The sequence below is a fragment of the Sebastes fasciatus genome, chromosome 5, assembly GCF_043250625.1.
Source record: "Sebastes fasciatus isolate fSebFas1 chromosome 5, fSebFas1.pri, whole genome shotgun sequence".
Lineage (NCBI taxonomy): Eukaryota > Metazoa > Chordata > Actinopteri > Perciformes > Sebastidae > Sebastes > Sebastes fasciatus.
The window spans coordinates 11,876,297-11,900,786 of record NC_133799.1 but is presented as its reverse complement, the minus strand read 5'-3'; the positions used below and the strand labels follow the sequence as shown (position 1 = coordinate 11,900,786).

General features: G+C 40.2%; 1 long non-coding RNA gene across 1 annotated transcript; it reads left to right on the top strand.

The window, feature by feature from the left end:
* LOC141767608 (uncharacterized) lies at window positions 1-20,206 on the top strand. The gene is made up of 5 exons (XR_012593895.1): window positions 1-54; window positions 290-468; window positions 16,356-16,631; window positions 16,936-16,999; window positions 19,919-20,206. It is a non-coding gene; the product is annotated as an uncharacterized LOC141767608 (long non-coding RNA).
* The last annotated feature ends 4,284 nt before the right edge of the window (window positions 20,207-24,490 follow it).

Sequence of the window (24,490 nt, the reverse complement as noted above, 5' to 3'; positions counted from 1 at the left end):
GGAAGAACCCAGGCTTCTGCAGTCAACAATTTCTTGGTTGAGAGGGTTGTGTAGGTGAGTGGTTAACTTTAAGGGATTTTACCTGTTTGTTTTGTCTTTTTTTTGTTCTCAATAAATTATTAAAAGTACCAATGGGTCTTTATTTCCTCACCTTTGCTAACTGAAAATATTGTGTTGTGTAAAAATGGTATATTAAACCATCTGTTTACAAAACAAACTGTATACATTGTGAGTTTTGACCATAAACTATACAAAATATGGACGTAGTCTCCATGACATCACCCCATAGGTTTCTGAGGAGCTGCTGTGAAGCTCAAAGTGGGTGGCTCCGGCCGTCACCATCTTGGCAGTGACGACACAGCCTGACTCCCGGCTAATCCAAAAATGGGCAAAGAGATGGATCTTCGGTGGAGCTGAGGCGGGGCCCAGGCGATGCAACAGAGCAGACATCTATCAGCTAGCGACCTGGTATGGCACTCACCTGTCACTCAAAGCACCCACGCCCGCGATTATGACTAACTTTAAGCCTTGATATAATTTAAACGGGTGAGTTATGTCAAAATTCACCCCCTAAATACAGTTGTAATCACCGGGGAAATTGGCTGACCAAAACCGTTTTTTGTACCAGGCTGTAAAGATGTTTATTTCTGCTGTAGAGTTGGGCATTTTAACATTGGGGGGGTGGGGGGATCTATGGAGATTGACTCGCTTTTGGAGCCAGCCTCAAGTGGCCTTTTGAAGAACTGCAGTTTTTGGCACTTCAGCGTTGGCTTCATCTCTCAGTACCGGAGGTTGCAGCTTGGTTTTAACTTGGCTGCTACATGTGTGTATGTGTTGGAGAGAAAGCAGAGCCTTTGACTGTCTCACTGGCTCAGTTAGTGTGTAACGTTTTAACTTGGGCCTACATGATTACAAAAATGAGTTTAGTACTACTACTTTACCCAGTGACTCACCTCTACTGTATTGTTTTGGAGAAAGTGGGCACATGGATTTTTGTCAGACTTGTCACATTTTAGTCAACTGGCTGCTCAATGTATGGTATTTCCCACATGATAAACATACAATACATACATACATTTTTTTTGGCGGAGTAGTGCTCTCCTCAGGACTGGGCAGCATGTATGGACTGCATGATTGACATATGCTTCACTCCCGTTTGCTCTGTTGCAACTGTTAGGATGAGACTAAATGGCCAGAATGAGTTCAAATGTCCTGTGTGGGTGTGCAGGGATTTTTTTAATGCAGTTATTTCCTCATGGATAAGATGGCCAATAATGTGAACTTTTTTTCATTACCTTCTTTACACAAATTGTGCAAAATTGTCCCTGACAAGTTAAAGTTTCACACATTTGGTTAGTACTGTCAATTTGATGTATGGCACTTTGTCAGCAAAGGTGGCTTTAATATCCCCATTAGTGGTGACATGATACAGGATGATTGCAGAAGGGAAACAGCACAGGAAACTTTTTTTTATGAGAAATATAAGTATTGGTTAGATGGATTTTTTTTTGCAGTACAACAATATATTGCTAATATGAAGCCTCTGTCGGTCATTAAATAACTAACATGTTGACATCAAAATATTAGATATTTGTTGCATAAACTATAAAGGCTTTATCCCAGCCTCTCTTCTTTCTATAAGCCCAGATTGATATTGAATGCAATATAATGAATGTCATTCACTGAGTGAGTCCACAGGCTAATTAGAGTTCATATAGTATTTAGTTCTCTGGGATTGAGCTAAATATGTGGCCAGGTGCTCAAGAGTTTATAAGTTAATGTAAGTTAATAGTGTTAATTTAACCCTGTGGATGAAGACATTTGTAGCTTGAAAGGTGTCTCTGTTAAAACAGGGCTAATTGTCGTTGAAAAGTGAGTATTTAAATGTCTAAGTTACATAGAGTATTAACTGGAAACGTTTACATATGTAGTCAAGATGTCTAAAATCGTTCACTCTTCAGCCGAGTCTTAATCTAAACATCTAGGCATCTTTTGTACTCTGCGTTCTCCTTATTTGAGTTTATTGGATGTTTTTGCACATTTAAAGGTTCTATTCAGGGGAGTGGTCATCATTCGTTTAAAGTTCAAACTTGAATGGTGTCCCAAACAGAGTTTATAGTGATGAAGCATACAGAGTTTGGGAGAACAATCTCTGAAAGTGTCTCAACTTGTAGTATAATGTTAATTATTGTGGCAGCTGGACATTTTGTTCCGCTGAGACGAGACATGCTGGACAAGTCATATTACAGGATCCTCTACATTCTATTTAATGCCCAGTAACATACCTGCAGTTCAATGCAAATTGACATCCTTGAACTTGCTGGTAAACATAACATCATTACCCATCTTCTATTGTTTTTCACATACATACAGTTACAGTGTATGAGGCTGGAACTAATGATTATTTTCACTATTACCAGCTGCGACAGCATGTATTGTTTTCGACTTGTGATGCTGTGTAAGAGTCATCATGGCAAAATGTGGTCCTGGAGGACTACCACAGAAGCAGTTTTGAGTACTTTGCCAACTGTTTGTATTTCTGTCTGTGGACCAGTGGGCTACCTCTGGGTCTGAGAAGTGAAGCAAATGCAGAAGTGCATTATACTTGCATTCTCTCTAAAAGCCAGCAGGGGGCGACTCCTCTGGTTGCAAAAAGAAGTCTGATTGTATAGAAGTCTATGAGAAAATGACCCTACTTCTCACTTGATTTATTACCTCAGTAAACATTGTAAACATGAGTTTATGGTCTCAATCGCTAGTTTCAAGTCTTTTTCAAAACAGCATGATGTTCATTTAGTAAATTATGGTCTCATTTAGAGTCAAATAGACCATGAAACAGGGTATGCATTAGGACGTGGCTACTTTGTGATTGACAGGTCGCTACCACGGCGTTGTCCGGTCTGGGAATTGTCTGTGTTTTTGTCTTAAAACTTTAACCCTTTCACAATGTGTTTTCAGTTCATGAAAGTTAATTGTAACATTTTTGGTCGCCTGAAAACGTCTTATTCAGAGTTTGGTTGTACTTAGCTCCACCCTCTAATGTCACTTCTGGTTCCAAAAAACAAGATGGAAACGCCCAAAATGCAGAACTCGAGGCTTCAAAACGGCAGTCCATAAACCAATGGGTGACATCATGGTGGCTACAGTCTATGCTGTGGATGGATTTTGGCAATGCGATAGGGTCACAACCGTGCAACATGCAGTCACAAAGATGGGTGTGGTCCGAGTAAGGCCCCCAGAGGGGAGGTATGGAAGGGGCCATTGTCCCCCCCACTTTTCGCCCTTGGTCTGATTTGCCATTGAGGCTGGTTGATTCATCTTTTGATTATTTTTCCAATTTAATTTATAAACATATAGCCAAAAACGGTCAGAAAATAGTAAAAAATGTCCATCACTATTTCCTAGAGCTCATGGTGACATCTTCATGTTGTTTGTTTTTGTCTTACCAAAAGCAAAAAACCCAGGGATATTTAGTTTACAGTGACGTAAAACCGAGAAAAACAGCAAACCATGCCATTTGAGAAGCTTGAGCCGGTGAATGTTTAATGTTTTTTCTCGATGAATGACTTCAAAGTTAATTAATTACCAAACTTTTGCTTCGTCTTAATTACAATACAACACCTACAGTACAGGCAAGTCTTCTGGCTAATTGAGCTGCTCGTGCAATAGGCATAACATACAGGTAGTGTTCACAGGTAAAACAGGGAAGATTACAATGGAGTGTCTCACATACCAGCAGGCCTCTAGATAAAACAGCAGTATGCTGCAATGCCATCCAGCTCTCAGGCAGCTCTCCCACCGCTAAACCAGAGTGTGCTGCTGCTACTGTGTCGTATATATGGAGGCTCCCTGGCTCGAGGTGATGGCTAGTTATAGGACAGAAGATGCTGTGAACATCTGCAGGCTGTCTGTAAGGAGCAATTTAAACCCGACCGTGCCCTGCTGCGTCTCTCCTACCGTTGGACCGAACCACGACGGCAGCTAACACAATGGGACAGTGAAGGGCCTAATTATTGCCCCTATCATTTGCATAATTACAATGTTTTTCTGAGGCAGGGGCAGTATAGAAATTGTAAATTGTAGTGGACCCGCTGTCTCTCCTTAGTGGAAGTCATATTTGAATGGAGAGAGCCTGTTCTGCTAGCCAGGCAGCCAGGCTCAGGCAAGAGGTCCCAATCAGCCAGCCTCACAGTCTGCTCATTCAATAGGATTTAAAAAGCCAACTGTGTGGAGAAATGAGAGTTTTGCCCCCCAAATCATATGGAATTACAGTGCTGGTTGCATATGGGGGGAGCCAGTGGCAAGCACAAAAGCCCACAGGAAGCAGCTATTTCTGTGTGTTTTATTAACCCAACCAAGCAATTTAATTCTTTTGTTCGGGGGAGTTCTACTTCATTGATTAACAAAAGCGGGGATATAATTTTTTCAGCCCCTTTTGAAAAGCCTGAAATGTCAAGCCTTTTAAAGGAGATTATTCTGCCTGTGTGCGATGAATAGAGCCCAGAGTAACCTTTTGTCTACAATTAAATATTCCAGCATAAATATAAAAGAAAATCAGAGATGGGGAAGATTGAGTCAGGAGAGATTGGAGAGGTAGATCCTCTGCCCGATAGTGGCAACAGCCTGGCTCTAATTAGATATGCCAGGCGGGCTGTGAGCAGTCACTCTCCACAGCACGCCGAGAGAGGAGGCAGCCTGAGAGAGGAGGACAGAGGAAACCTATCTGCTCATCTGTCTGTCCGGCGCCTTCCTCTGGGCATCCGCAAGGTATTTCAGGAGACTTTGTTTTGTTTTGTGTCCCGCCGTTATTTGTTTTCCTGACATCTTTGCCGCCGGAGAGGGAGAGTCTATAAGGCAATGCCTTCTGGGAACTGCATAAGCAGAGAGGGCTGAATAAGAAAACAAAAAAAGTTGTGAGATTGTTTATGAAGCTGAGGAGTGATTAGGAATGACAATAAGATACTTGAGGGACGGAGAGGTAGACTCTGAGGCTGCCTGGAGGAGATGAAGAGGGATGATAATGAAGTTTTGATGCATGCAGGGCTGCATTTGATTGTGTTTTGTGAGTTGCAGTTGGACTTTGCATTTGCATTGTGCACTGAGGAGGGCTGAGATGTACGTGGACCGAGGTGACCTGCGTGCTTTGATATGACGGCGAGCTTTGCACTGTCGTCTTCGTTCGTTAGGGAAACATTTATCTGATGGTAAAAGTTTTGTCGTCAGTTGATAAGAAGTTTTTGAGATGGTCGTTGTGTGTGGTTTGCTGACGCTGTCATCCTCTGTTATGAAACGCTTTCTCTTTAATTACCCTTAATTTAAAGAAAACAAGTAAAGTAATGAAACACTTTAACCCCGTCATGCTGGTTTAGTTTGAACTGGGATGGATGGTGCTATGACCTCTTGTCAGTGGATTATTTTCTTGACCAATCAAGAGCGACTCATTTCTGCCAATAGGCGTGGTGCTCCTCTTGGCTTTTTGACACCATACGTTCATGCACATATGTGGCTTTTTGACATCCTACGTTCATGCACATATGTGGCTTTTTGACATCATACGTTCATGCACATATGTGGCTTTTTGACATCCTACGTTCATGCACATATGTGGCTTTTCGACACATCCTCGTACTCTATTTATCACCTTCAACATGTTTACTAGATTTCATTCTGGAGCTTGTTTATGCTGCTTTTTTTTTTTATATTGTGATTTATTATGATCAGTTAACAAATTCTTCAATGATCTGGATCCTTGAGATGCTCATCAATCTGTCACATAAGCTTAGCGGATAGGTCTCTCGTTATTCAAACAAATTACTTCCAAGTTCTAAACAGTTTCATTCCCCAGGAAAATGTATTTCAATCAGTAAGGGAAAGAAAAATATCAATACCCTTTATATTAACCATCTGTATAAAACCAGTCTTACATAACTGGCGGGTTGTCTGTGATATTTTAGGAAGAAGTTACAAATATGATCCCAAATTGTTTGGTCAGAAATTCTGATTTTTGTAACAAGGTGGGAGACTGAAGGTGAAGGATGAAAAGCGGTATTTTGATGTATTGTTGTTGATGAGAAAGCACTGACAAAGGACAAACTCTATTTGAAATTATTCCTGGAACCACTCAAGGGCTTCTGAGTTTATTCTGCCTGAGCCTTCAGCAGCCTCAAAATTGCTGTCAAATCCCCCCCCCCTAAATTATTTGCAAGTTATTCAACTAAAATTGGATTTTGTATTTGACGAGCATGCAGGCAAGAACAAAACATCATTGTTAGAGAACTTCCATGCTACTAAAATCACTAAACATTTAAGATAATGAAACAGAAGAATATCATTGGTTTTATTGCTTGATTACACAGAATGCTGCATATTACTTAAAAAATGGTCATGTTTCGTTTTATTTTTTATAATGCCTGAAATCACCATGTCTTAAGTTTGTCAAATCGAATTACCTTTTGTCACTGACTTGAGTTTAACTCCTACAGCAGTAAGTTTCAAGTTTCTTATCATCATATACACAAAAATGAAAATCTTCTCAGGTTCAGGTTCCCTTCAACAGTGCTCATTAAATATGTATATAAAAAGAAAAAAATCACACAAGTAAAGCAAAATGAGAATCTTAGTTAAAATATAGGGCTAAAATATGAATATAAAATATATAATGAGTAATGTAAATTTGTGATAGAAAGTATTTCAAATGGATAAACTGTAAACAGGAATGTAGTATGTAGTTATAGTACATCTTACAAGTATTTCTGTGAACAAAAGACCATATGTGGATGCAATTTTTTTAGCTAACATTATGAGTAAAAAGGAAGGACCGAAGGAAGGCTGGTAACCAGCAGACTGCGATGACAATGGGTGCAACAGGCCTCCAAACAACCCAAATGACTTCACTTTCTACTATTCAGTTGGTTATTTTCCCCCCAACTGTCTCAAATTCTGGATCAGTGATGATGAGTCCTAACTAAACTGCAATAAAGCATAAATAGAGTGGAGTTATGTGGGAAAAAGAGAGAAATGAAGTAGGGATACATCATGGCATGAATGAAGGAAGTTGTTTCTCTTGACCGAATTAGTTGAATCATTATTTCTCCATCTGTCAGTAAAACAAATGACAAATGACATTTTGTCTTTTGCCTTGAGACTGAGTTTTATGGAGAAGTACTCTTACTGTACCATTGACAGACCCAACACGTTGACCCTCAATGTCTTTTCAGTGCAAGTACAAATTCAGTAGAGGGCTACTGCACATTTATATTTGCCATACTCTAAATTTTATTTTGAAACGCATTGTAGAATTACACATATCACACTGGATCCAAGTGAGACTGGGATTTCAACTGCAATAAAGTTGTGTGTCTGTCTTAAGTAGAGGATTGAGCCAGAGGTGGAAGAATTCAGATCCTTTACTTTAATAAAAGTAGCAATACCACGCTGTGAAAATACTCCATTACAAGTACAAGTGCTGCATTGACAATATTTAAGTAAAAGTATGTAAGTGTTATTAGCAAAATGCATCAAAAGTACTCAATGCAGAAAAAACTACCCCTATTACTATACTATTAATGCAAGTAGCATTTACTGTCGTAGTTGATCAAGCAGGAGCTAATTTAAACTATTTTATATACTGTTACAGTTCATCCAGTTTTATAAGATCTTCACATGTTTTGTATTTAAAATCTTAATCTGCAAATTAACCAGAAATCAAAGCTGTAATAGAGTAAAGTGTACAATATTCACTTCTGAAATGTAGTGGAGTAGATGTATAAAGTAGCATGAAGTGGAAATACTCAAGTAACTTAAAGTTGTAGGTAATTACAGTACCTGAGTAAATGTGTTTAGTTACATTCCACCACTGGATTAGAGACAGTTTAAACCATAAAATCAATATGAAGTTTCTTTTTTTAAGAATACAACTTGAGGATATTTAATTACTTAATGCAATAATAATATTGTATAAGTATTGTTTTATATGATGCTTGCTATTTAATCAATCCCTCTTTAGTAATTCTCTCGGTTGGATTCAGTCGAACCTTAAAGCAGTCTTTAAAATATTACTCAGCTGCCTAATAAATGATGAAAGAAATCAGAGCCTACAGCTCTTTCTAGTTGAAGTGGTGTTTGATTTTCCACCTCTGTGTGCTGATAGAGAAGAGCTGGTCTGGTCTCAGATAGACGTGATGATGTGTTAGACCCCAGACGCTGATCTCACTTCTAGGGGAGCCACTCGAGTTAAGTTATGAGTTATGTTTGAATGTGACCCATTGGTTATTTCTGAGGAAATAAAAATACACTTTGAAGAAGCTCGGACAAATATGGAGTGATGTAATGTTGTTCTCCTTGTCTGTATAGGAAACAAATATACTACATAAACAGCAGCCCTTAAAAATGGGATATTTTTCTCTAAAAATCACTCAGAAATGGAAAACTTCATACCATACTTCTGCATTCAGTTTCATGTGTTATGGACAAAGGTCCATAATGTTGTATCATACGATGCATTCATTGGGATTTTAAGCTTATTTTCGTTCGTTTGAGATTTAGAACGTCACTGCATCAGATCCCAGATTTTGGACAGACCCCCAGGGTTCAACATTAATGTAATTCCCCAAAGACAATTTGTTACTTGCCCCTATACAAATTGTTTTCTTTATTAGCGGTTATCAAATAACAACAAGGACTAAGGACAAAGACTAATCTTAATCTTTATTTAAGTAAATCAATCTGGAGTTTTGCCCACATCCTCTAACACCACCTAACTAAACTCCTATTTCCAAGATAATTGAAATGCTTGCTTGCACTTGGGCTCATAAACTTTGTCTTTACCCGCTGCCATTTTCTCGCCAGTGCCAAATCGGTACTGCGCATGTGCAACGCTCAGAGATGAGAAGGAACCGGGATGGCTCACTCCTTAGCTCCCTCCAACATCAGCTCAGGAAAAATCCATGTGTCTATTTTTTGCCACTTGCCAGATTTACTAGACTGATGTGGCATTTTACTCTTGTAGAGCGGCATGGCGTAAAAATGTCCACCCCCTGAGGATCTTAGAGACATACTATGTAGTCAAAGTCCTGGTTCGAATCCAGACAAGGATTGTTTCATGTCATTCCCCCCCCTGCACTCTCCCCTCATTTTCTGTCGACTCTCTACCAGATATTTTCAATTTAAGGCAAAAAAAAAAAAGCCCCAAAAGTAGCTTATTTAAATCCTAAACAGATTCATGTTTGGACAAATTGATTTCAGTGGCATTTTGAGCCTGTTACAGTGAGAAAGAGAATATATCTTGATTTGACATTAAATCCATTAGAATATAAAGATGTTTATTGCTTTAACCCCAAATTGTCAAACTCCTCCTTCTGTCAGCTACTGTAGTAACCGTTTAACCGAACACCAAACTCATTTTTAACCCCATTCCTCACCTGCGCTTCATCTTAATTCTAATCTTAACCCGAAACCAAAGTGCTAATCCTAAACACTAACACACACACGCACACACACACATCCATAAATCTAATGTCACCTCTACTCCAGCAGCCTGTTTTCCCCCCAGAGGGCTTTATCAGAGCTGTGGAGGGCTGATTGGAGGAGGCAGCAGTAATGACTGCGGGTCGTGAGGTCACCACCCTGTTATGATAACTAAACTCTGAGGTCAGACGCCCTAAAGGGCAGCGTGCCCCGAACCCTCTGCCTGCTGATGACGCCTGATAACAGCAGATGAACACTGCTTTGTCATTTTAACAGTTTAAATCAAAATTCATCCATTAATGGAATTACATTTTTGGGGGGTTTTCCATGCCAGACACCAACCGACCTATCCCAACAACCAAAAAATATGTATTTTTATTTTAGGATTGTTTTGCATTTATCTTGCAATTGATTTGAAAATGTTTAGTTTAAATTGTAGTGGAATAAATTTGAATACAGTATATACACGTACAGTATATATTTCACTTCTACCAAATCATATTTTTAAATTGTAAATATGTTTAATGCAAGTATAGTTTAGTACAAACAGTAAAATTATCAGTAATCATGTTTCAAAAATATTATACTTGGCTCTAAAAGTAGTCAGAAATTGTCAGATTTGAAATACATTTATAATTTTACCCTGCACATAAACAAAAAGATAAAACCAACAAGATATTTTACCTGTTTTTTTGTTTTATTTTACAACTCAAAGTGAAAGCTCACTTTATTTTTTGGGCAATTTTGCGTTTTTTAGTTCGTTTTCAACACCTCATCTTCATGGTTATGATAACCATGAGAGGGGTAATTTTAACGTGGATTAACAAGGTAAATTAACATTAAGACACTTCACAAAATTGTTAAATCAACCCACTCATGTCAGAGAATGTTTATATATTTTCCCATAAAGTTTGACTGAGTGCAGAATGACGTCTGGAGCGAAGTAAACATCTCAGACAAACATCGCAGTTCTTATATTGAGACTCCAGTTTATTGCTGAAGAACTACTCTGTGTTTCATATCAGTAACATTGCAGGTTTCTTTCTGCTTTTAGTTTCAAAACTTGCTTTGGGAATTCATTACTTTGGAGCCCTCCAGGTATCTTGTGTGCATAAGAAAAAAGAAAGAGGATTGATGTATGATGTTTGGGCTCTCAGGTACATATTTTCTTGCACTTACCTGGTGAGATGCTGGTGAGAAGTTGTTTTCCAAAGAAGTATGTGCCATTTTACCATTTGTGGGCTTGTCCAGTGTGACATTATGTAACAAAGCTAGTTTAAAATGTAGTCGGGAGCCAGAAATACAGTATGAACATGTTTATTTTGTGTGTTTTTACATCTTCCCAGACAGACAGACGGTCAGATATGCAGACAGACAGGCGTGCTGGTAGTCAGACATGCAGTGGAGGCAGTCTGACTTCTACAGACGGTCAGAGCACATGTATAAATCTGGAATAATGCTGATTTCTTACTTTTCCCAAATAGGACTGCTAGCCTGGCAGAAAGGAAACAAGAATTATTCAATCAAACAGCTCTCCTTCCATATCCAGATTTGACTCCAGCCGCATAAAGCTCGCCGCATAATCCTTTTATCAAACCCTCCGATGGAATACTCTTATTGGAAATACCCAGAGAGGGAAATAATATTAAGGTCATTTTCTATCTCTAGTTTATTTTCTGCTCTCCGTTTTTTTATCTTGAGACAATAATTACTTCAGGTTTTCGGATGGAGACCTAACTGCTGATTATGAATGTTCTCTGACCACTGAGGGAATCTCTGCCCTCATCAGTAATAACTAAATCAAATTGTCCTCTTTTTAAAAAAAAAAAAAAAACAGCATCTCTGGTAAAGTGTGTCCGTACTGTGCTGTGGCGAGCCTCCGTCAAGCAGGTTGGAGGAATATGTAATGTGGGTCGGCTGGCGATGATGGCTGGTGGTACTAATATCTCTGAAGTGGTAGATATGGAAGCTGTGAGAGCTGCTGTTCTGTCCTGTCAGCGTTTTACAGCTTTATATCTCTGCTCCGCAAAGCTCTGCGTGTGTGTGTGTGAAGGTTTAGGTTGGAGTGTGCAGCTCGGGGTGATTGTTGCATTAAAACAATATTCCCCAGTGGATTATTTTAATTCTTCAAGCTGTTTTACCCCCTGAGGAGTTCAGGTGCATTCTGTGTTTCTCGTGTATCTCAATTTCAACAGCCACAATAACGTCAGACGTTTTTATAACTGTTAGATGTCCACATTCAACGTGTACTTAGACAAGGTTTTCAAATAAAAAAGGGGGGTTTGTTAACTAAAGCTGTATATTAGTATATTATGTGACACAGATATTCATGCGTAATCCAGCATTTTAAACCAGAACAAACCTGTCACTCTTAAATTGCACCCAAAAAGTTTCCTATTAAAAACTCCCTTGATATAGGCACATGTTGCAATGCAGAAACAATTTCACATGTGCTTTCTTTTTTGTTTTGTAAGAGTGTAAATTTAGAGCTTTTTGAGAATAAATATTTCAAAATGTTTGCAGATATGCTGTAGCAAATGAGGTGAATATTGTTTTGGACTGCAATGAGCAGAGACTTTTGGTCAAATTTCTCTAATAAATGTACGCTGAAGTCATTTTCTGGCACCAGATTATGTGGGAAAACTCAATGGGGGCGAATACTTTTCACAGCAAGAGATGTGCTGATAAATGCTTATCAGTTAAATGATGCTTTGTTCTCTGTCACATAGTTCATTGTAATGAAGGAATGTTTCAAGCAAATATGAGGCTCTTTTACGAGTTTTTGGACAACAATGGAGGCACAGATCCATATTCTACAGTATATCGGCTATAGCTACACAGACAATACTTGAATTTATTTACAAATTAGGATAAATTCATTGTTGGTTTTGGTCTTCAGATGGAATGGTTGCTAATTAAAGGGGCATTGCACGGATTTTACACATCAAGTTCACTACTCAGCCTGACAACAGTTGGATAATGTCTACTATGGCTCTGGAGAAAGTGCTTCAAAGTTAAAATAAACCTGATGTCATCAGGGTTTAGTGGGATGGGTTTAGAGACTAGAAATTCATAACAGAAAGCCTTACAAACTGTAAGACTTATGCATTTACCATCCAGGGAGGGTCTAATGAGAGACGCTATCAAGTTGCACACTTGGATCCAGTGTTTTTGCAGCTTGAACCGTACTAGAGACTAAAAGTCAGGAATTCTTGGCCTCTGCTGCTTTGATTTTTAATTTTTTTTCTTTTAATTTGTCTTTTATGAGACAGAAAGTGAAAGTGCTTGAGTACCCCCCCGAGTCCCCTTTGCCATGACCCCTTGTAGCTTGAGGTGCCACTTCAAAACTGCCACTTACTTCAAAATTAGGAGCAATTAGGAGTCTAAACACACAATTAAAGATGTTGGAGATATTCCACCGTGCTGTGACACAATCTGGTAAAACAAGCCAGTGGCAACTTGGGACCACTTTAAATTTTACAGAATCATTTCTTCTGTTTTTTAGTCAACCACTTTGGTTCAGACTGAAATATCTTGACAACTGTTGGATGGATTCAGATGACATTTGTTACAGACATTCTTGGTCATTCATAGGATGAATCCTACTTGTTTTTTCAGTGAAATGTTTCAACAGCTATTGGATGGATTGTCATGAAATTGAAACACACATTTGTGTCTCCCTCAAGATGAATTGTAATTACTTTGGTGATTAAAGGACCAGTGTGTAGGATTTAGTGGCATCTAGCGGTGAGAATGCAGTTTGCAACCAACTGAATAACCCCCGACCACCACCACCACTACCCTTCCCTTTCCAAGCGTGTAGAAGAACCTACAGTAGAACCTACGATCCATTCACGCCACCAAATTCAAGCTGCCACTTCAATGTAAGCATGTGAAAGTTCCTCTCTGGATCCAGTGTTTGGTTTGTCCATTTTGTGCTACTGTAGAAACATGGTGGACTCTGTGAAGAGGACCTGCTCCTTATGTGGATATGAAGGGCTCATTCTAAGCTAATGAATACACAATGACTCTTAGTTTCAGGTGATTATACACTCATAAAAACATAGTTGTGAATATAATGTTTTATTTCTGCCGACAGATGCCCCTAAATCCTACACACTGGTCCTTTAACATTTCATCTAGCTCCATCATCAGATCCCTACATACAGGCTCACAGAGCAGCTATAACTGTAGACTCTTACTGTGCGTTCCAATACCCATACTACCATACTATTTAGTATGCCAGAAAAAGATTAAGTATGTCCCAGTACATAATATGTCAAATGCAGTATGCCAAACATACCAGCATGTCCTACTTCATCTGGTCGTATTTTGCAGTATACAAGCCAGCATGCTTTTCTGGCTATTATGACCCACAATCCTCTGTGCAGCGGATGTATGAGCAAGAGGGTTAAAGTTCAAGGTGCAATGTTATGAAGAAGTATGTCCCAATTGTTTGCATACTGCATGCAACAGTACATACTTTGTAAGGGCAGCTTTAGTATGTACTAGAAATACAAATAAAAGGTATGTGATTTGGAACACAACCTCAGTCTGGGTATTGTGTAAAAGACATCATGTGCCTCTGTGTCCTCCGGTGCTCCTAATGGCATCTGCAAGATTTCACAGACCGGAGGAAAACAACCAATCAGAGCCGAGCTGGAGCCTGTCTTCTCTGAGCAGCTGTCAATCACTTGTGAACTCCGACCGAGCAGTCAAACTAGGCAGCGCTGATCAAATATAAATCAATATTCTGTTACTGTAATGCCTATTTCTCACTTCAAATGTTTTCAGAAACATCTTGTAGTGTACTGTTGAGAAATTAGAAAGTTTGTGACACGGCAGCCATGTTGAGATCAAGTTGAGGAAATACCAAGCACCGCCCACCAGCCGGAGCGCAGCCAATAGGAACGCTCTCTCTCTGAAATTACCTGTGATTGGTCAAAATCTCCCGTCACGGGCCCGTCGATTTTTTAAAGCCTGAAAACAGAGCCAAGAGGAGATGCAGAAGTCTAGTTTTCTCTCAGAGCACTTGAATAACAATATGCTGAAAGGTTATTATGGATTTTTTGCCCAATGATGCCAAAAACGTTCTGCCTACTGAAGCTTTAAGATCCCGTTCTTACACTCTGTGCACCGCAAATGGCTTGTTGTCCCAGTTGTTTATTCCTGAGTCATAGAGTAGAACAGTTAAGTAGCCGCTCGGTGTGTGAGTCAGGTCTTCTTTATATCAGAAAGAATGAAGAACAAAAAGAAGGCCTCAGTGCAATTTAAGGATTGACAGCGGTTGAGTTTCTGCCTGTGAAAGACGTTGTTTTGGCCGCTTGACCTCAGCGATGGTTACCATTTCATCACACTGATGGAATGACATGGCCTGCGACCTGGACTCTGATGGCTGGGTCAGTGGATCCAGGAATTAACTGACTCCTGTCTATTAGTCTTTCTGACCCCGAGTGGCCATGCCAGGTCCCAGACCGCCAGACCATCACTTCATCTTACATCCTGTAGAGTGTGATGATCTGGTAATGGGATAACAAGTCAGAGTTCGCTCTGCACTGCCTACCCCTCTGCTGCAAATGAGTGTGTGTTAGCGGGAAGGCAAGAGAGCTCTAAAGCTGTGTGTGTGTGAATACAGACCTATAATTATCCTCCTGAGAAAACAAGTGCAGAGTGAGTGGTCCATTGTGGAAACAGGATTATAGCCTGTGAGAGAACCGAACGCTCTGCGCTTTGTGTTGGCTAATGTTTTCGAGTTGAGTTGAGCTGCGTGTGTGTGTTTTGTGTTATCAAATCTGAGCTGTTTGATTTAACATGAGCTGGATGTGTGTGTGTGTGTGTGTGTTATCAAATCTAGTGGTCAGAGTGTGTCTCATTTTATCAATTTCCTTCCTGGCCATTCTGCTGAATGTGTGACTTTGTCGTCTTGGAATGTGGCCTAGTGTGGAGCCAGGGGCAGGTGGTTATTAATATGACAACACACACACACACACACACACACACACACACACACACACACATGCAGGCAAACGCACCTTCTCTCACATTCAAACACCTCATTTAGTTTGTTTTGATTAAGGTGTACGACCCAGAGAGAGAGAGCGCGAGGTGCAGAGACAAGGAGAGTGGAAGAAAAGAGAAAGAGAAGGGAGGCTTTTCTTTCTCAGAGTTCCCCGTGTCAGTCGTGTAAGAAAGCCGCCAAACCAATAATTTTGTCAAGTTCTTTTTTTAGCGGAGCGGCTGAAACGTCTTTGGATTGCCACATGTATAAAGGCAGCCCATATAAAGCCATTCACAGCGCTGAATGAACACGCCATCTGTGGGGCTTTCTTATTTCCTCTTCTCTTTTCTTCCCCTCCTTTTTCAAGCCTTGTAATCAAATTTGAGCAAAATCAAATGGCGGGAGGATAGAGGGAGAGCAGTGGGGGGGGGGAGGAGGAGGGTTCAATGAAAGTACCTTTTGTTGGTCTGAAACGAGCAAGTAATTTACAAAATGCCCTCCCTTTGTGCAGGGGGCTAAGGGAAGAAAGAAATCAGTAGCTTTTAGAAGCTAGGCCTTGCGCTGCGACGGGCAAGATAATGAAAGCCGTCTTGTGTTTGTGGGCTAGAGAGCATCTCAAAGGCAGACCGGGCCCCGGCTCAGGGTTAGCTCGGCTGCTGAAAAAAAAAAAAAAAACACAACACTCTCCTCTGTGTATGTGTGTGCGTGCGTGTGTGTGTTTGTGTGTTTGGCAAAGAGCGGCAAAACAGGACGGCTGTGCCCGGCTACTCTTGGCAGAGACACTCCGAGGAACAGACAGAGTTGTCGATGCCGAGGAGAGCAGAGGGATTAAAGAATGGTTTCACCGCCACTGAAGGCTGCTGATCTCCTCTTACCTGTTGTCCTGTTGCAGGTGCGTCTGGCCAGCCCCTGCATTCAGAGTTGCAACACCTCTGTAGAGAGAGTCTGGAGGAGAGATGAAGATGCACAGGAGGAGATGAGACATCCTGCAGGGATCATTGTGCTGAAGGATTACAAGGTTTTCAGCTGACTGTTTTCCCCTCGGCGTGGACGTCTCGGAGCAGAGCACCTGACTGCTGAAGGACACTCAGCGTTTACCTGCGTGGATCTGCTGCTGGATTATTACCTGAGTGACACCTGGGCAGACTACTGTCGTGGATTATTGCAGGTCCGATCATTTGGCATAAGTACATTTCTATATGTGCAAACTGAACAACTTGTAGACTTGTAGAAGAGTAACAAAATATGATAAACGGATATTGTACGATGCATGTACAGTCAGGTCATTTACCCACCTCACCTGAGATGTAGTCAAAGCAATAAGAACTGGTTATCTGCTTGACAGCCTAGAGTGTAATTAGGTGAGGTTCTGATTATAGATTAGTAGCACTCCTTCTTGAAGTTGAAATTATGAAAATGTTTATTACATGTCATTAAAGTGCATTTAAATGTCCGCTGTTTCTGGCCTACAGATTAGTTCCTGGTCTACAGTGAATGGGCTCTTACCTGATGTGTCTTCCTGCGCTGCGGAGACGGGTGAGTTATGACAATTTATATGACAGATGTGTATTATTTCTGTCTTTTTTTCTTTCCTTCTTCTTCGTCTATATCTCTTTCCCGCTACCTGTCTATGTATCTCACCAATTACTCAGTTGTTTCTCTGTGTATCTCTGATACAGCCATTGCCTCTCTCCTCCTCATTTCATGTGCTATCAGAAGTGCCTGAATTAAATCAGGGTTGTTCTCTGTAGTCTTGTCTTTATAGCTGAAAGAAATTCCTATTAAGTTAGTTTTCTTACATACGTACATGTCTACGTGTGTGTTAATACTTTTGAGGGCATCAAAAGTGTTGCGTGATATAGTGCTTAACTTTAAACCTATTCCTGCTCTGCAAGAAAATATCCTCATAACTGTCTTTTTGTTGCTTTTGCGTTTTGTTTTTTCTTAAATTCAGAGATTTTATTGCAACAGGAGAACTTCAGTATTTGAGTTTGTCTTGGTTAGAGTTACAGCTGCAGGTGGTAATCATCTTTAACACAGTTAAACAGCCAAAGGGAACGCTTTTAATTCAAACTTGTCAAATGATGCCATATGTCGTGACGCTTCATGTTAGTGGTGATTGGATTGTTTTCTGAGATATTTTCTATTCTAGTATTGTGTAATAGATGAAAACAAACTTCTTGTCGCTCGTCCGTGATGAAACAGAATATAATTGCAGGTTTTACTTTGCCGCGTGGTACCTGCCATTTGTCAGATAATCCAGAATGAAAATGTGAAAAGTATCTTAAAAGTTGTCAAATCGAAGTAGGGCTGCCCCCTCTTAGTCGATTAGTCAATTAATCGGTCGTTTTGTTCTTCGTCTACTAAGAGTTCTTTTGTCAATTAGTCGTTTTTTTAATATATTTTTCATGCTGAATGACTTATTTCTTAGAAACTTATGATCACATCTCTGGTAAACACACGGTTTAAAGTGGTGCTTTTGTTTGATTCTTTGTGGGGGAACTCAGTTTTACAGATCTGTCGATTAAATCACCTAATCGATTAGTCGACAAAATCATATCAGTGTTAGTCAACTAAGACTTCATTGGTCGAGGACAGCCCCAAATCGAAGCCACTCACGGATGGAGTTACTGGAAAGTTAAGGAGAACTACTGTAATACAGTAGAAGTGAAAACTGTCTCAGCGTAGCTTGCCATATGTTTTACCTTTTTACTCCTCAGATGTTGCTTTGGATTCGAGTTTAGAATACAAACTACAGCAAAACTCTGTGACAGTGATACTTAACACAGTTATTGGGGGAGTTGTTCTGATGTCTGAGTCCATTTTTCTGTGTGATGGAGCATTTCTGGCACAATCTAGTGAAATGTAGACAATATGATGCCACTTTAATACATTTTCTGTGACGCAACAGTGGATTGTGATGGCCAAACGATTGTTTTAGTGCACAGGAACTCAATGCAGCATGTTAGAAAAACAGCAGGCACTTTGTATTGAAAAACACGTGGAGTAAATCTCTATCTGAAGTAGATATAGATGACGCAGGTTGCCGGGAGGTAGGTACTCCCAAAAAGTAAATGACAAAGTTTTTTATCACAACATCACTCCTCCTTGTGTCAACTGAACATTACATGATCATGGTAGCGAAAACTGAGGTTGATTTTATTACATTGTTTGTAGTAATTTTGCCTCGAAACCTTGTACTTCCACCACGTACAGTAACAGAACTTAAATGTACAATGAAATCAATATTTATCAACACATTTTATGCATGACGTCATCAAGTGAACAGGCCTATTGACAGTGAAATGGGAATCTCTGGGTGTATAAAGGGTTCATTATTTCAGATATTACATCCAAATGACTTTTATTTTGAATGTAGGATTTCAAGATGTGAATCAGGACCAATGTTACCATGTCTCAGTAAAATCGCCATGGTTGCTGTCTTACTTTAACTTACTTTAACATACATTTAATCAACTACTGTACTTTGCTGCTTCTTTATACTTCTGCTCCACTACAATTCAGAGGCAAATAGTGTACTTTTTACTCCAATGCATTAGTTAATTTGCAGAGTCAGAGTAATGATACAAAATATAATCAACAAGTAACTTATGATTTCTTATTATGGATTAAGATGAGATGAGACTTTGGGCTGGGCGATATGGCCCAAAGATAATATGGCAGTGTTTTTAGTCGATACACAATATATATCGCGATATTGTCAAATATCCTCTAAGCACTTCATGAATGCTCGATTTTACCCTTTGATGCATACAATCACACCAATATGATGATTCTTGTAGTCCCTGCAGCATATGTCTGCATTAAAACATTCTTGTTTATATTCATTAGTGGTTTAGAAATTTAGAAAACATGACTTTTTCTACATTGTGGTAATACTACTTTTACTCAAGTTAAAGATCTGCTACTTCTTCCACCACTGCTTACTTTTCTAGTAGTTTTTTATTATTTGATTATTTACACATGGAGCAGCTCCAGGATTTGTCTTTAGATGATGTAATACATAGTATGAGTTATTACACTCCTACCATGCCATTAACAAGAAAATAAAGCTGTGTTCAAAGCTAAGCTGTGTTGCTTTTGCCATGGCCACTGAAAATATAATGTTTCTAATTGGCTTTTAGGTTTCTATTAAAATCGCATAACAGGACACCTCAATTTGCAAAAATCTGGGCTATGACTGAAAGTACCTGCTATTGGTTACCGTCTTTTTACATCATCGTGCAAGGCATATTAAACCGTGGGTAACCATAGCAACAGCTCTTAAGCTTGATGCTACCACATAATAACTTTAACCAATACTTATATAACAATTTTAACAACTTAATGCTTCAACCACACACTCTTGTAACAGCGTGCAATACACATTGCTAACGCCAGATCATTGACAGTGATTCACCAGATTTTGTAATGTGTTGATGGCTCGATATCCAGTCCACAGAAAAGAGAGAACAGGCTGATGGCCAGTTGGGTCTAATGGTCCCTCCTCCCCGACGGCCGCTCCAGAGACGGAGACGCTTCACTGGCTGAATTCTCGTTGCTACATCTGAAACAGTCCGTCTCCGGAGTTGCTGCCTTCTCTCCTTCCGGCAAAGTAGTCTCCACGGGGTACGCTGGCTAATTCTTGTCTCATTTGTGGTCTGATAAACAATAAATTCATCAAATTCAGTGCCCCATATCGCTATTTTTCAAGCTACTGTAGCTGTCATATTTTAACGCTTTCCTCATACAGAAATAGGCATGGTTTCGTCTCTCAGCCCCTTGCCCACATTTTTCAGCAGTGGATGCTCTTAGGCTCAGACTTGGGGGTGAGGCTACATTTTAAACTATTAAGCTTTATGCACTCTGTGCAGGCTTACGGCTCATGGGCGTAACGGCGACCTGAAGCGTTATACGCGTCAAGTCTATTTTTTCAATAATAGGCTGATGCCCAATAAAAAGGCACAATAAATATATCTATCTACATGCATTGCAGCCTAGATGGAGCAGAGTGCTCTGCTCTCTCGCTCTGTCCAGAGAGCTGTTTGTAATCCCACAGACTCTCCTTCACTTTTGCCCAGCAGCTGGGAAGCAAGACATGGGAACTTCTTGGGTATTTTTGCAGTGGTTATTCATGGGCAAACTGTTACCTACACTGTACACTTACTACCACTAACTTCACTGCTATCCTTTCCCTCTGCACCGATCGCCAACACCTGTGTGCCGTGAACGCAGCCACTTTGTCTCTCTGCCCCATTGAGCCACAATCACATGCATGTTGATGGGAAACTAGATCAGGAATACTACTAGGCCGATGTTTGCGGCTTACTTAGGCGTGCAACTCGGACTGAAGCAGTTGTCGATCGCTAGTGGCGTGAGGAGTCAGCAGTCAATGACTGTACAATACAGTCAATACATTTTGTTTTCAAAAGTGTGAATCACTGCAACCAGAGATCCTTGAGCATACAGTCAGATGAGCACAAAAAATATAAGGCTGATGGGTCTGGTAGTATGCGAGATTAGCCGTGGACAGACAGACGGATGCACACGCTCACACAACCAAACACATAATCTCCTCCCTGGCTCACTCCTTATTGTTTTAGTTTTCTGTCATTCTTTAAACCGTATGACAGTAAAAACAGTATTAAATTGCATTCTATGTGGTATTAAAAAGTCTTATTTTGTTAACCACACCACCCTGTTAAAGTTGATCTTGCTTTACCTGAGACTCAGTCACCCTATCAGTAAAGTTTCACACTTTTCCCCCTCCCCGTTTGTTCTTCAGGGAACAATAAACAAGCAAGCCACATTCAAATGAGCTGATTTCTCTGTTGGCATATTGAAATGTCAGAATTTGCACTGGAACAAATACGCTGGTTAAAATTCAATTGGAACAGAATAGGTAATGAGCTATCTCGGTGTTGCCACACACTAACAGGCAGAGTCCCAGTCTGTCTGGAGGGTTACAGTCACTTAGTCACACGGCATGCATCGCTGCTTTGATTGTTACCAACAGGCCGCGCAACCCCTCGCTCCCCAGCCCTGGTCTGTGCGTGCGTGCGTGCGTGCGTGCGTGCGTGCGTGCGTGCGTGCGTGCGTGCGGTTGTGTGTGCAAGATAGGAAAACACTGGCATTTCACTTTCTTGTTTCTTTAAATCGCATACAGTTGCATGTCGTAGTATTTTAACCGTATATTACATTTTATCAGAAGATCCTGTATGTTTAGTTAAACAATACAAACTTTGTTAATGAATGAATAATGCAAACATCAAAAAGCTTTACTTTCCTTTTCATTCAGTAAACTTTCAAAATGAGAATCTCTTATGTCTTTAACTAACACTGCTGTGTTCCAGTTCAATGCTACGTTATACAGTATACTAAAACTATGTGAATACTATGTATGAATGAAAATATAGACAATGTATTGATATTAGGGCCATCAATCGATTAAAATCGATTAATCACATGATTGTCCATAGTTAATTGTGATTAATCACAAATTAATCGCACATTTTTTTATCTGTTCAAAATGTACCTCAACCCATTAAAACTCCAACACCCTGTTGGCAGGCCCGGCGCTATTCTGTTTTTCGGATGTTGTAGCGGGCTCAGTTCTCAAGGTATTGGGAATATACTGATATCACATGAAACTAGAAAAACTTAAGGAATCCATTGGTGCCAACCATGTCATGCTTGGTTGGTAGCTTGTTGGGAAGATTGCTAAATAACGCTACAAACTTACGCTACAAACTTACGCTAAATTTTGGTGAGGAAAAACTAGCATGACAAATTTCAAAGGGGTCCCTTGACCTCTGATCTCAAGATATGTGAATGAAAATGGGTTCTTTGGGTACCCACAAGTCTGCCCTTTACAGAAATGCCCACTTTATGTTAATCACATTCAGTTTGGGGCAAAAACCATGCAGTTTCTTGCATGCAGTACAAATGTGTTATTTTTGCCTATACTAAAATGGTGAATTTGAATATTTCTGCATACTGGGGTCCCTAAACAGTCTTGGAAATACATGAATTGGGTATCACTGTAAAGCTGATCCAATGAGCCCAATTTATTCATGTGTGATGATGTTAGTCCCCATAGTAGTCATTTCATTGTAATAACACCATTTTCTTTAAAACTTGACGTCACTGTATAAAATGACTTGTTGTGACCTCTAGGATAATCACAGCCTCATGAAACTTTACAGCCACAAACTACAGACCTAGGGCATTCAGAGGATGGATGCTTTCCCAGGTAAATTGACAGTGAGAACTGCGCAGTTTTCAGAACAGAAGTGCTTGCCATCCAATCGCTGAAAAATGCATTCTTGCAGCGATCTCCAAATCACTGCATGTTGGTACCAATGCATACCAGGACCTTCACTCCAGCTTTAAAACTGAGCCCCCTACAACTTAGAAATTGCGTTAATGCGTTAAAGAAATGAATGGCTTTAAAATGAATTTGCGTTAACACGTTATTATCGCGTTAACTTTGACAGCCCTAATTGATATTGCACTATTTTTGCCTGTTGACTATTAAATAAAAAATGAGATTCCCACACACTGTGCTTGCATTCAAGTCATTTATTGAATCAGTAACTGAATCAGTAAAACTACTGTTTTGGTCCCTGCAGACCTGTTTCAGAGGTCTTTGAAAGAAACATTAGATTGATGTATTGTTTAACATTTACAACCTCAACAGACCGGTTTTCCTTATACATCTGAAACAATTTGCAATAAATGTCTTGAATAAAAGAGCAGTGTGTGGATTTTCAGATATCCTGCAGAGCAAAAATATAAAAAAGACCGTGGCACCAGTTAACATCAAACATGGCTGGAAGTATCAGAACATATATTTACTAATAAATTCCAGCTGCTTCTTGTCATCCTTTCACCCTCTTCAGTGTCACGCATTATTTGTAGATTTTCCGTAGCAGCATCTTCTCTATTAAATCTCACGGGTTATTAATCTCTGCTGGGTTAGCGATGTGTTGTGACCCGTACAGCTCCCTGAGGACCCTCTAATAACCGCTAATGGGCTGTTAAAGTAGTGAGCGGGGCCTCCGACTCTCAGGACTAGATGGCCGGGTCTCACCACCAATTACAGCTCATCGAACAGGAGAGGCCGTGGGCTGATTTCATCTGTAAGCGTGCGTGAGACTGCACCTGCGTGTCTGTGTGTGTGTGCATCTGTCAGTCAGACTCCTCTTCCACCCAGCTAGCTGTGCACAGGCCGTCATTAGCGGCAGCAGCAGCCAGTCATTAAGCCTGTCATTTCCTCTGTCTGCCAGCTGACCTACTGATTTGGACAGCTTCTGTACTTAACCTATGAACTCTGATTCCCTGCTTACTACACATGAGCAGTGTGAATAATGTGTGTGGGTGTTTTTTGTGGGAGCTAGTGAAGGGCTGTGTGTACAGAGTGTTACAATATTCAGAGTGCCATATGTTTATAAAAAAAGATGGAAGATGTGCAGTGCAGATACATTTGAAGGCAATGTTAAATCAGTGAATGTTGAACAGTTTTCCACACAGTAGTGCCTTCAGATTGTTGTTGTTGCCAAAACTGAAATACCCTTTTCCTCCTTTGTTTAGTTTAAGAACAAATTTGTGCAGAACTCATTCTCTCATTCGCCATTTTTCAGTTTCTCTTGTATAAATATAACACAGAGTTGTGGCCTCGAGACTCGAGTCACAAATTTGCTGACTTTACACTCCATCCATTATCTGTTACCGCTTATCCTATTCAGGGTCGCGGGAGGGCTGGAGCCGATCCCAGCTGACTTTGGGACATTGTTTAGCTGTAAAATGAGAACGTTTGTAACACGTCAGCCATGTTGAGATCAAGTTGAGGAAACACCAAGCACCGCCCACCAGCCAGAGCACAGCCAATAGGAACGCTCTCTCTCTGAAATGACCTGTGATTGGTCAAAGTCTCCTGTCACACGCTGGATTTTTTTAAAGCCTGAAAACAGAGCCACGAGGAGGTGCAGAAGTCTAGTTATCTCTCAGAACGCTTAAATTACAATA